Here is a 12,856-nt window from a genome sequence, read left to right as displayed (position 1 = left end):
ATCTTTGAGCAGGTTTGGTGAATCTGCCTATTGATGAATTAATCTTGAAGAAATTATTTCCTGATAATTTGTATGTTATCAATAATTTATTGAGTATACCAGAATTGCTGCCTAGAGCATAGCTGTTTCCTTCTGAGACCAATATGAATTTTAATATCTAGTGAATGTTTTATGTATGGATACTACATATTAATGGACTTCATTTTCTTTAGAAAGTATGTACCTAAGTAGTTAGAACATTATTAGAATAGCTGGGAAAGCTGATTTTGCATGTTTCTTTTTCCATAAGAGAGTTATTGTAAAAATTAGTATAACTAATATGAAGTAGTTTTAATGGAATTTTTAGAAATGAAACAGATTAGTTAAATTTTCTCAGTGTATAATGTTAGGCTACATGTTAAGAGAACCTAATCCCCAAATCATCAGACTTTGGAGACAGAAATTGTCCAAAAGATTCAAGAGATTTCTTAGTGCAGAGAGTCGTTAACTTAGAGTTTATAGACACGATGAAATTATTTTGCAGAAGTTTTGAACTCACTCATTTTTTGGGAACGAGAATCCATAGCTGTTATCATACTTGTGAAGTGATCTGTGATTCCCTCCAAAATTAAGAGCCAGTGTTTGGTGTGGTTAAAGTATGAGTTAATTTGCAGCTGCTTCTCAGATTTCTGTATGAATAGCCCAAAGGGACACAATCATTTTTCCTCTGTGTCATTGTTTAGTTTCTCACCCTCTTTTCCTTTTTAAAAGGAAAAAAAGAATCCTGTGCCAAATATGTTATTTCCATTCTACCTACAAATTAGTTAATCCTACATTTCATAGGTATTATATCCTAAGACGCAAAAGTTTGTAAGTTCTCCAGAGTTTCATTTACCTTTTTTAATATTCTCATATTGACAAAATGCAAAATGTCATGAAAAAAACAGTGGACTTCAGTCAGTAAAACTGGATTTTATTGAGAGGAGGTGGTCTGGCGTCGTGGTTAAGAACAGGTTCTCTGGGGCCAGACTCCATGGATTTAAGCCCCAGTTTTGCTGCTCCCGACCTCACTGCGGATTCAAGCCTGGCACGCATTATTGACAAGGCCTTGAGCAAGCACCGAATTTCATAGGGCTTCCTTCCTGCGTGTCTCCACCCCTGAGGTTAGATCAGGTGCTTGCCAAGGCCCCTTCGAACTCCAAAATTTCATCTAAGTTTTTGTGTATTTCTTATTATAAATAATATGATGTAAAATTAACTTCGGGCATAAGTGTAGCAGTAATTTCTCTAATTTTTTATTACGTCATTTATATGTTCAATTAGTAAAAACTGAAGCTCACTGAATTGTCACACTCAAAAAGATTACAAAATAACAGAATGTATGACTTGAATCTCACATCTGGATTTTTTTTTCTTTTTTAACCACAGTCAAAGGGGAAAATAATCCTATTCTCTTCAGTTTTTCTTGGACATAAATTGAAATTCTAGGTTCTGTAAGGTAACATAAAAGATTAAGTAATAAAAACTTATTCTTTTCAAAGACAGTTTTACAATATCCATTCCATTTTAAACTGAAAATATTGTAAGTTTATGTGTATGCAGTAAAATATGTTCCAAAACATATATTTTGGGGAAAAGTTTAACCAAAAAAGAGTAAAAGTCAAATTATGGCTTTAGGACCTATGTCATTGCTCTGGTTTGCCAAAGGGTTTCACCAAAAATCACCAAAGCTGTGGATAATTCTCAAGTGGGAATATCATAATATAGGATGTTTAAATAGTGATTTTAGAGGGAGAAATAAGGTCAGTATCATCAAGCTCAGGGAACAAGAGAAATTACAGTCCTGCTGCTTAAGAAAACAATGCAGATTTCAGCTCTAAGTTTCAGCAGGTGAAATGAAATACTTAAGTTCTTAAGACAAAAACTTGATTTATTTAATTTTATAATTTTCACAACTTGGAGATTTTTGTCTTAAGAACTTAAGTATTTCATTTCACCTGCGGAAAATTACAGCTGAAATCTACATTGTTTTCTTAAGCAGCAACAGATTAACTTTTGATCGTATTGTACACTTTATGCTCAGCATCTTAAACAATATGTTATTGGAAGGTTACACTCAGATCTTTACAAAAGTTGCTTCATCTTTTTCTGTTTATGAGAACCAATACTTCAAATGAAGTGCTATTTCAAATGAGAAGTGGGAGAATTTTTCCTTCTAAATCTTTATTTTCTAAATATTTTCCAAAATTAAGAATGATCATTTAGTTCTTTCTTTTTGGTAAATGTGCTTTTCTTGCACAAAAATTAGAAATAGGCAGCTTTCTTGCACGAAAGTTAGAAACAGAGAAGAAGAGGTAAAAGATGAAGCCAGTTTAAATTACAACCTATACAAATGTCTAAAACTTTGCCAAACAATTGGGCAGCCACTCACCACATGTGGCAGCTGGGCACTTGAATTGGGGCCAGTCTGAATTGACTTCAGTATGAAAAAAGAATGTAAAATATTTCATTTTTTTTATATTGATTACATGAAGAAATGACAATATTTTGGATATATTAGGTTAAATAAAATGTATTATTAAAATTAATTCTACCTGTTTTATTTTTTAATGTGGCTACTAGTAAATTTTAAATTACAAATTTGGCTCACATTATATTTCTGTTGGATGATACTGCCCTAAAATAAGAACGTCAACACTAGTCTGAAATCTGAAACTAGTTTAGGATGGAAACAGCCAGTCGCTTGCATTCTACTAGAATTTGCTTTTACTCTTTAAGGACTCATCTGATTATTAAGATTAAATAATTCTAAGGAAAAATATGTTTATCTTAGGAAATTGTAGTTTACTTGTTTTGAACACAAAAGTTTATGGTACTGAGATAGTTAATGCTATAGCTATTTTGATAGAAAGGAAACTTTAATAGAAATACTTATATCTTTAAGTATTCCTTATACTTTTAGACAGTTGGACAATGTAAAGCGATAACATCATCTTTCCAATATTCCCTGTGGAATAAACCAACAGGGTAGATAGTTGGTAATGCTGTGCATACCTCTGTAGCTTTGGTGAGCACCACATGGAACCAGCCTAATCCAAACCTGCATTCCAGATCACAACGCATTAACAAGCACGCCAGTGTAAAGCTAAATGGCTAATTCATGGGAAGAAAAAATCTTACGGGGTAAATACATTTATGCATTTAACTTACCCAAAACAAAAATCTATTCAGAGAATGTTTTTTAAAAGTTTGATTACAGTTCATCTCCTCCAAGTGATGCCTACTAATGTACTTTTGATGTTATTGTAACTTTATTAACAGATGATGTAACTGTTATTTGGGTTATGCTGAGGTTTTCTTCTTTGTTTTGTGGGGTTTTGGGATTTTTCGTTTGGTTAGTTGGGTTTGGTCTTTTGGGAGAGTTTTTGTATTTTTAAATAATGAGGTGCTCTGCTGCAGTAGCTTGAACAGTTATCTCTCAGCCCTTCTTACTGTGTTAGGTGATTCTGAAGCAGTGAATGAATGCTGTCTTTTTTTTTTTTTTGCTCTGTTTAACTATTGGTTTGCTCTGTTGCCTGTTCACATGCTCTTACAGATGCAACTAATTCATGAAATTTCCAACTTAAATAAAGAATTTAGTTAAGCATGCAGAAGTGTATAATCAAGATCTTGAGGTGAGCTTTTAGGTTGATATTTCTGTTGATAAGGGACTAGAGCTATAAAATATACATCATATGTAATTGAACATGATTTCAGAAAAGAGAAGGAATTATATTTAAGTATCAACTTTTAAATTTTACTGTCTAAACTATTAAATGTAAATTCTTTTTAATCCCTTAGAATTTAGATCCAATTAAATTGTGTTTCACTCTCCTTTGATTCTTTTAGAATGAACTAAGTTCAAAAGTAGAGCTGCTTAGAGAAAAGGAAGACCAGATTAAAAAGCTACAGAAATACATAGACACTCAAAAATCAGAAAATGTGAACATGGACTTGTCATACTCATCGGTAAAAATCAGGTTTATTTTGTTGTGTAATCATGTTGGCATTTATAGTGTACCATCACCATCATCATAGCAAATGCTTACGTTGAGCCTACTGTGTGCCGAGCATTGTTGTAGTTGTTTTACATTTAGTATTTTATTTAATCCTATCAGTAACCCTATGGGAAAGGGACTGTTGGTATCATTGCCATTCTACAGATAAAGAATCGCTCAGAGAGTTGAGGACATCATTCTTTGAGTGCATGTAAGTAAGTTAGGAGTGAGCTTCCATTAAAAACCAGTAATTCAAAAAACATTTTAATTTTTTTCAATTGTTTTATACAAATGCATGAAGAAGTATGTAGTTGATCTCAGCCAAGATATCAGATCTTGGCATTAAGTAACATTTGAATCTCATGGTGAAATTGTTAAATTTTTTTATTTGCTTTCAATCCACCTGATTACTTCAAGAAAGTATCTGTTTGATTCTAGTTTTTAACACCCTTTTTTAAAAGGCAACAGTTTCTAGCTAGAATTTTTTTCTTTTTTTAAAGATTGGCACTTGAGCTCACATCTGTTGCCACTCGTCGTCATCATTTTTTTTTTCTTCTTCTTCTCCCCAAAGCCCCCTAGTACATAGTTGTATGTTCTAGTTGTGGGTCCTTCTGTCTGTGGCATGTGTGATGCTGCCTCAGCATGGCCTGATGAGTGATGCCATGTCCGCACCCAGGGTCCGAACCAGCAAAACCCCGGGCCACTGAAGCGGAGCTCGTGAACTTAACCACTCGGCCACGGGGCTGTCCACTAGCTAGAATTTTTTTAATCTTAGTTTCTGTTGTTCTTTTGTTTTCATTTGAACTTGTCAGAGTACTTTTTGTTACCTTCTATTAATCACAAATGATTCTTTTTAAAAGTGTTGTTACTGTTTGGAGGCCCTGGGAAGAAAGGTACTTTCATATAATCTTCGAGTGTCTACTGACAGAGTGGCAAGCAGAATTGCCCACTTTTTAAAAGTTGTTCTTTATTTCTTTCTCTTTATTCATTCATTCATTCATTCATGCATTAATGTTTTCCCAAGGACATATGGTTGAATTCATGTCAGCTAAAGTCATGTTAAAATGCTACTTCTCTTTAAAAATGACACAGTGGATCTTTTTATGTATTTATCAGTTATATTTTCTCTTCTGTGAGTTGCCTGTTCGTATCTTTTCTCTCTTTTTCTTTTGGATTGTTTGTCTTTTTTTTTTCAGTTTGTGATTTAATATTCTTAATTTTAACTATTAATTGCTCACCTGTCATGTTTTGGAGAGAATAATTTAAAAATACGTAGGAAACTTTAACAGGCTAGCTGAGCAACAATTGTGTTAATCTTTTTTAAACAATAACAGATTTCTTAAATTACAGTACTTCTATATATATAGTGCTTTTATAATTTGGAAAAAGATAACCAGAATTTTTAAAAATATTTTTATTTTCGAAAATGTCATTTCTTTTCATCTATCCTAAAAAAAATTTGGTGATTAACGTATTTTCACCATTTTTGATTTGTTAGGAATGACATCTGTGTGTGTGTTCTCTAAAGTCTTTTCCAACTCTAAGAAAGTTAGCTTTCAGGAAATCCTTTTTGTTGTGTGTATAGGAAAACATTCAAGACCTCAAACAGATGAAACAGACTCTGTTCGATGCTGAGGCTGTAGCCCTCGATGCCAAGAGAGAAGCAGCCTGTCTCAGGAGTGAAAATCTGGAGCTGAAAGAGAAAATGGTAAGTGATTTTTGTTATATTTATAATAAAGCAGTTGTAATGATCACTACATTTTTGTGAATTTGTATTGTTTCTCTCATAGAAAGAACTTGCAAGTGCATGCAAGCAAATGGAAAATGATATTCAGTTATATCAAAGGCAGTTGGAGGCAAAGAAGAAAATGCAAGTTGATCTGGAGAAAGAATTACAATCTTCTTTTAATGAAATAGCAAAACTCACCTGCCTTATAGATGGAAAAGTTCCAAAAGGTATTTTATAATTTCAGACTTACCTCTTTGCAAATCCAACTGCCTAAAGGATTTTGCACCTCCATTCCAATGATTAAAAGTCCATTGTTCTCTGATGTTTGTAAGTAGCCTAATATTAAATTTCAATATCATTTGGTGTCAGTATTTATAAGTGTTTCCATGGACTTCAAATTATAAAGGTTTAAGAATTATTTTTCAAATGAATTGGACCCGATCTTGAAAAAGGTGATTCAAGAACTTTTAACAATTGGATTACCTGTTGACCAACACTGGTTCTTTCTTTAATAAATTTTATATAATCTGATTAAGTAATCTAAGTTTGTATGTAATTTAAATTGTCCCAATAACTGCAAACTGTTTAATTTACCAAAAATATCCTAGATTTGCTCTGTAATTTGGAATCAGGAAGAAAGATTACTGATCTCCAGAAAGAACTGAATAAAGAAGTTGAAGAAAATGAAGCTTTGCATAAAGAAGTTAATTTGCTCTCAGAGTTGAAATCTTTACCCTCAGAAGTAGAAATGCTAAGGAAAGAGGTAAATATGTTTTTAAGCAAATAACTCTTACTTTGAAATAAAAACCCTTGCAATATTGCCTTAAATATTTTGCCATAGTTTGTTTTAAAGTAACAGTGAAGAGACTGTAAACATTTGACCCTGCTTGTTAGGAACATTTTCAAAGAATATGTAACAGTATACTTAGTAATGAGATCCATGTAGGGGCCATTTCTATAGTCCTCAGATGTAGTGCTTTTCAACAGAGATTGATGGCCCACCCTTAGTCTTTATCTTTTTTGGTGCTGTTGCTGTGGTCATATCACTATGTTGAATAAAGGAGAGTAAGGAGGTAAAGAGGGTGGCATTGATGAAGTTTTAGAGGTTGACGTAAATATTGCAGCCTAGTGAGCAATTCCGGAAACCTTCTGCCAGCCTTTCCTTTTTCTGCCTTTCTGAAAGAAATAAAAAGGACAAGAATTTGAGTACTTACTACATGGTGAGCATCATGCTAAACAACTTTAGCAACGTTATTTAGTCATCCTAAAAACTCTTTAAAGTACATGCTGTTTTTTAGCCCAACACATAGTTATGGATCTAAAAGCTGAGTTACACAGACCTGCCTCCTACCCTGAGCCTGTGGTTACAAGAGCTCTACTGTCTCGCTCCCTCTCCTTTGTCTCAACTTTGGCTCTCCTCTCTTTTTCCCACTTCCTTCTCCTTTATCTTTCACAATGATTAAACTATTTATAAGCTGGATATTGTTGGTTTAAATTAATTACTTAAATAATAGTTTCAATTTAAGTTATTTAAAATTTAAATTATTCATGGATTAAGTTTTTGGAAATCTGAGCTGCATTCAAAGCCTTTAGAAAGAAAATAATAAGTCAAATTCTAAGAAAAACCATAAGATGCCTGAAACACCATAAAGTTAGAAAACACTTTAGAATGATAGATAAGGAAATAAAGACATCCTAATTAAGTGTTTCTTCTCCACTCAATCCTTACTAGAACCCAAACAAAACTTTGATGGTAAAGTTAAGCAGGATAATATATTGTTATAAAGATGTGACAATAAAAATATTACCTTTCCTCAGTCAAATCTGTGCTTAATTTCAATGTCTTTTTTCTTTTTTGCAGATAAAGCTTTTCTTTTCCTGATAACTGCTGTAGTGGATCTTATATTGCTAACATAGCTAAATTTTATTTCTTTTCCGTAGATAAATGACAAATCTGAAGAGCTCTGTAAAATAACATCAGAAAAAGACAAATTGTTTTCTGAAGTAGTTCATAAAGAGAGTAGAATTCAAGATTTACTTGAAGAAGTTGGGAAAACTAAAAGTGACCTAGCAGCTAGCCAGTTGAATTATAAAAGAACTGATCAAGAATTCCAAGATTTTAAAAATCAACATGTTGAAACTGAGCAAAAGTATAAGATGGTCCTTGAGGAGAATGCAAGAATGAGTCAGAACATAGGAAATCTCTCTAAAGAAGCTCAAACACTTGGTTTAAGCTTGGATGCTTTGAACATGGAGGTTGGTACAACACACCCTCTATGGAAATGGTCTTTAGTTTTCTGGGGTTTGGCTTCTATATAGATGCCACAGAATGCTCTGCTTCTCACAGTAACTTTTTCTTATTTTAAAGCTTTCTTACAAAACCCAGGAACTTCAGCAGAAAACAGCTGAGAGTCAAGAAAGGTTAAATGAAGTGAAAGAGCTGAAGCAACAATTAGAAAGTAGAGATTCTAGGCTGCAAACTGTCGAAAGGGAGAAAGCACTGATTACTGAGAAACTTCAACAAACCTTAGCAGAAGTAAGAACCTTAACCCAAGAAAAAGATGGCCTGAAACAGCTCCAAGAGAGCCTGCAGATTGAGAGGGACCAGCTCAGAAGTGACATTCAGGACACCGTGACCATGGTGAGGCTTTGACAGAGTAAACTGAAAACTCAGAGCCTCTTCAAGACGTTCAGGAGCCATCAGTTATTATTTATGATCAAGCAGTAACTATAAAGTTATTTTCATTGTTTCACATTATTCTAATTGAAATTGTGTTCCCTTTCTCTGACAAAGAACATAGATACCCAAGAACAATTACAAAATGCTCTTGAGTCTTTAAAACAACACCAAGAAACAGTTAACACACTGAAAATGAAAATTTCTGAGGAAACTTCCAGGAATTTGCGTATAGAGGAAAACATAGGAGAAAATTCGGATGAATTTCAGGAAAAGGTAAAGGGTATTTCTGTTCGAGTTTTCATATACTATATGTGAGCTTTCTCCTTAACTTCAGACACTTAAGTACATAATGGTGACCTCAATCTTATTGATTATTCACAGTGAATAACTAACAACAGTTTACAAGATTAGCCCTAGTGTCTTTGAAATAACTTCAGATATAACTGCTTACAATCAGTTGGAAAAGGAAAAGGCAAAAATGTTAGTTCAAACTTTGAGCTGATATTTTCCGAGGCCTGGTGTATTTTAAACATCTTTAAAAGCCCCTCTGAATTCTAAGAATGTAAGAAAGATTGAGTGCTTATTATTACTTATGGGTAAAATATTTGTTTTATATCAGATTTTGTGTACTAGTTGAGAGTTCACTATCGATGTGTGTGTCGTGTTCATGTCTGTTTCTAGAGCTGTGCTGTGCTTAAATCTCAGCTTATTCTAGGCAGCATGGTTCGTTTTGTCCTGAAACCTGGGGAGAAGAGCTGCTTTGTTATTTAATTATATACAAGAAAGGCTAGGATGCTAATGATGATTTTTTAAAAGGGAGGTATATTAGTCTGCCATCACAAAATATCATAGACTAAGTAGCTTAAACAACAGAAATTTACTTTTTCCCAGTTGTAGAAGCTAGAGGTCCAAGGTTAAGGAGCTAGAAAATTCAGTTTCTTGTGAGCCCTCTTCCTATCATGCAGATGGCACCTCTCCTCACATGGCCCTTCTGTGTGTGAGCCGAGAGAGCTCTGGTTCTCTTCTGCTTCTGGAGTGGACACCAGTTCTATGGGGTTAGGGCCCCAGCCATATGATCTCATTTAACCCTAATTACTCTCCTTAAAGGCCCTCTCTCCAAATACAGTCATTTTGGGGCTTAGAGCTTCAACATGTGGATTTTGGGAGGACATAATTCAGTCCATAACGGGATTGCCTGTAATTTTATATAACTGATTTATTTACAATGCATTTCTACTTTTCAAAAATGCCTTTTATATGTCAGAATTTTTTATACTATTTTTCATTGTTATTATACTTAATACTATTTAATCCAGAATAATTACTACTGGGAATTTAAAACGTTCACCAATAGGAGAATGGTGAAATAATCTTTCATACATCCATAGCTTGGAGTAGTAGTCATTCATATATATATATATATATATATACGTATAAATTTATTTTTGTTTGTTTTGTATCTTTAATTGTGGTAAAATATACATAGCATAAAATTTACCATCTTTATCATTTTTAAGCAAACAGTTCAGTAGTGTTAGGTACGTTCACGTTGTTGTGCCACCAATCTCCAGAATTCTTTTTATCTTGTGAAGCTGAAACTCTATACCCACTAAACAATTCCTCATTCCCTCCCTCCTCTAGCCCCTAGCAACCACTTTTCCACTTTCTATCTCTCTTAATTTGGCTACTCTAGGTACCTCACATAAGCGGAATCATGCAGTATGTTGTCTTTTTTTGACTGGCTTATTTCATTTAGCATAGCGTCCTCAAGGTTCCTCTATGTTGCAGCATACATCAGAAATTCCTTCCTTTTTAGGGCTGAATAATATTCCATTGTATGTATATACTACATTTTGTTTAACCATTCACCCATTAATGGGCAGTGAAGATTGCTTTCACCTTTTTGCTGTTGGGAATAATGCTGCTATGAACATGGTGTACAAATATCTCTCTGAGTCCCTGCTTTCAATTCTTTTGGATGTCAGATTTACTGGATCATGTTTTTTATCTTTTGAGGAACTGTCATACTGTTTTCCATCATGGCTGTACCATTTTACATTCCCACCAGCAGTGCATAAGGGTTCCAATTTCTCCAAGTTCTCACCAACACGTATTATTTTCTCCTTTTTTCACAGTAGCTATCCTAATAAGTGTGAGATGATATCTCATTGTGGTTTTTATTTGCATTTCCCTAATGACTAGTAATGTTGAGCATCTTTTCATGTGCTTGTAGGCTATTTGTATATCTTTACAGAAATGTCTGTTCAAGTCTTTACTCATTTTTAAATTGGATTGTTTGGTTTTTGTTGTTGAATTTTAGACATTCTTTATATAGTCTGGATATTAACCCTTTATCAATTGTGTGACTTGCATATATTTTCTCCCATTCCTAGGTTGCCTTTTCACTCTGTTGATTGTGTCCTTTGGTGCACAGAAATTTGTAGTTTTTATGTAGTCCAGTTTATCTCTTTTTGCTTTTGTTGTCTGTGCTTTTGGTGTCATATCCAAGAAATCATTGGCAAGATCCACTTTATGAAGTTTTTCTCCCATGTTTTCTTCTAAGCATCTTACAGTTTTAGTTCTTATGGTTAGGTCTTTGATCTACTTTGAGTTAACTTTTTTATATGATGTAAAGTAAGGGCCCAACTTCTTTCTTCTGCATGAGATATCCAGTTTTCCCAACACCATTTGTTGAAGATACCATCCTTTATGATTGAATGGTCTTGACATCCTTGTTAAAGATCATTTGACCATATGCAAAGGTTTATTTCTGGGCTCTGTTTTCTATTTCATTGGTCTATATATCTGTCTTTATGCCAGTACTGAGCTGTTTTGATTACTATAACTTTGTAGTAAGTTTTGAAATCAGGGTGTGTGAGACCCTCAGCTCTGTTCTTTTTTCAAGATTGTTTTGCCTGTTTGGAGTCCCTTGAGATTCCATATGAATTTCAGGGTGGATTTTTCTATTTCTGCAAAACACTATTAGGATTTTATAGGGATTGCATTAAATTTGTAGATCGCTTTGGGTAGCATTGACTTCTTAACAATATTAAGTCTTCCAATCTGTGAACATGAGACGTCTTTCCATTTATTTGTGTCTTTAATGTATTTCAGATACATTTTGTAGTTTTCATTGTACAAGCCTTTGCCATCTTGGTTAAGTTTATTCCTTAATATTTTATTCTTTTTGATGCTTTTGTAAATGGATTGTTTTCTCTATTTCCTTTTTTAATTGTTTATTGTTAATGTATAGAAATGTAATAGAGTTTTGTATAGTCATGGAATTTCTTTAAAGTAGACATTATCTACAATTGGAAAATTTCCAGGATACATTATTAAATAAAAACAGATACATACTAAAGAACAATTCAGTAAGATCCAACTTATGTAAAGAAACCTCTATATACCTTTATATACTATTACTCTATATAATGAGCTTCTTTTTTCCCATTTACTCTGGGGTACAATATTCCTGCCTTGGAAAAGGAGCTTTCTCTTCCTCTCTCCCTATGCTTCAGTCATTCTTTCCTAGAAAGCATTTTCACTTGCTCTGTATCTTGTATTCTCAGTTTATCTATATTTTGGGTCAACTATGGGCCAAAGGCACTTGACCTTGATTTAAAATTTATGACTTCCACTTTTATAAGGGGAAAGGTTTTTCAATAGTTTTTTGAAAATAAATGCACAGTCAGTAGCCGCTTTTAAACAAATGCAAAATGCAGTCACAGGGCCCCATGAGAAGGAGCAGTAGAGGCGGAGTGAGGGAAAAGGAGAGTTACACTCACCGGACCAGCCAGTCTGTGGTATTAAGTTCATGCTGGAATCATCTGTGTTGATAAAAGGGTCTAACTGGAAATTCTCCTGGGCCATTCTGTTCATCAGGGTTTCTGAAATCTGGGATGCAATGCTGAGGTGAGCTTGGTCTTGTGAAATCGTGTTCATGCTGGAATCACCCATGAGGATAAAGCAGTGGGTCTAGGGATTTCCAGATAAACCTGTTTATCAGAGCACCAGAGGGCAGCCTATGATAGCCTAGTAGGTCTATCATGAAGCCTCTAGGAGTGCCCGTTTTCAATCCTGCTTGATGTGTCTCTCTCTGGAAATGAGTTTCTCTAGTGTGTCTCAACAGAAATTTTAAACTTTGTGATTAGTAGGCTTATTCTCATATAAAGGACACAATTTTTTTCCTTATTTAATAATTAGACCTATTAGATTTGCTCATAACCATGGTAGCTGGAATACTTTCTAGGCTGAGTTCAGTTTTGCACTTTGTCTCAATCTGCTTTGTTTTGTGTACATTTCCATATTTAGGAGTAAAGATGCAAGATTCTGAATTATAGTAGCTGACTGACTAATCCCAAAGACTCTGTGTTCCTGCCTTAATTTCTCCTGTAGTTGTAGTTAGCTCTCTGCTCATCCTTGTAGAAGCTC

At 34.0% G+C, this 12,856-nt stretch overlaps 1 pseudogene; it reads left to right on the top strand.

Annotated features, from left to right (window-relative positions):
- The window catches only part of LOC139043312 (centromere-associated protein E-like), an 80,023-nt pseudogene that overhangs the window by 31,467 nt on the left and 35,700 nt on the right, over positions 1-12,856 (top strand).

Source organism: Equus asinus, unplaced genomic scaffold (genome assembly GCF_041296235.1).
Source record: "Equus asinus isolate D_3611 breed Donkey unplaced genomic scaffold, EquAss-T2T_v2 contig_2, whole genome shotgun sequence".
NCBI classification, from domain to species: domain Eukaryota; kingdom Metazoa; phylum Chordata; class Mammalia; order Perissodactyla; family Equidae; genus Equus; species Equus asinus.
Note: the sequence above shows the minus strand (reverse complement) of the source record. Positions and strands in the feature narration are given on the sequence as shown.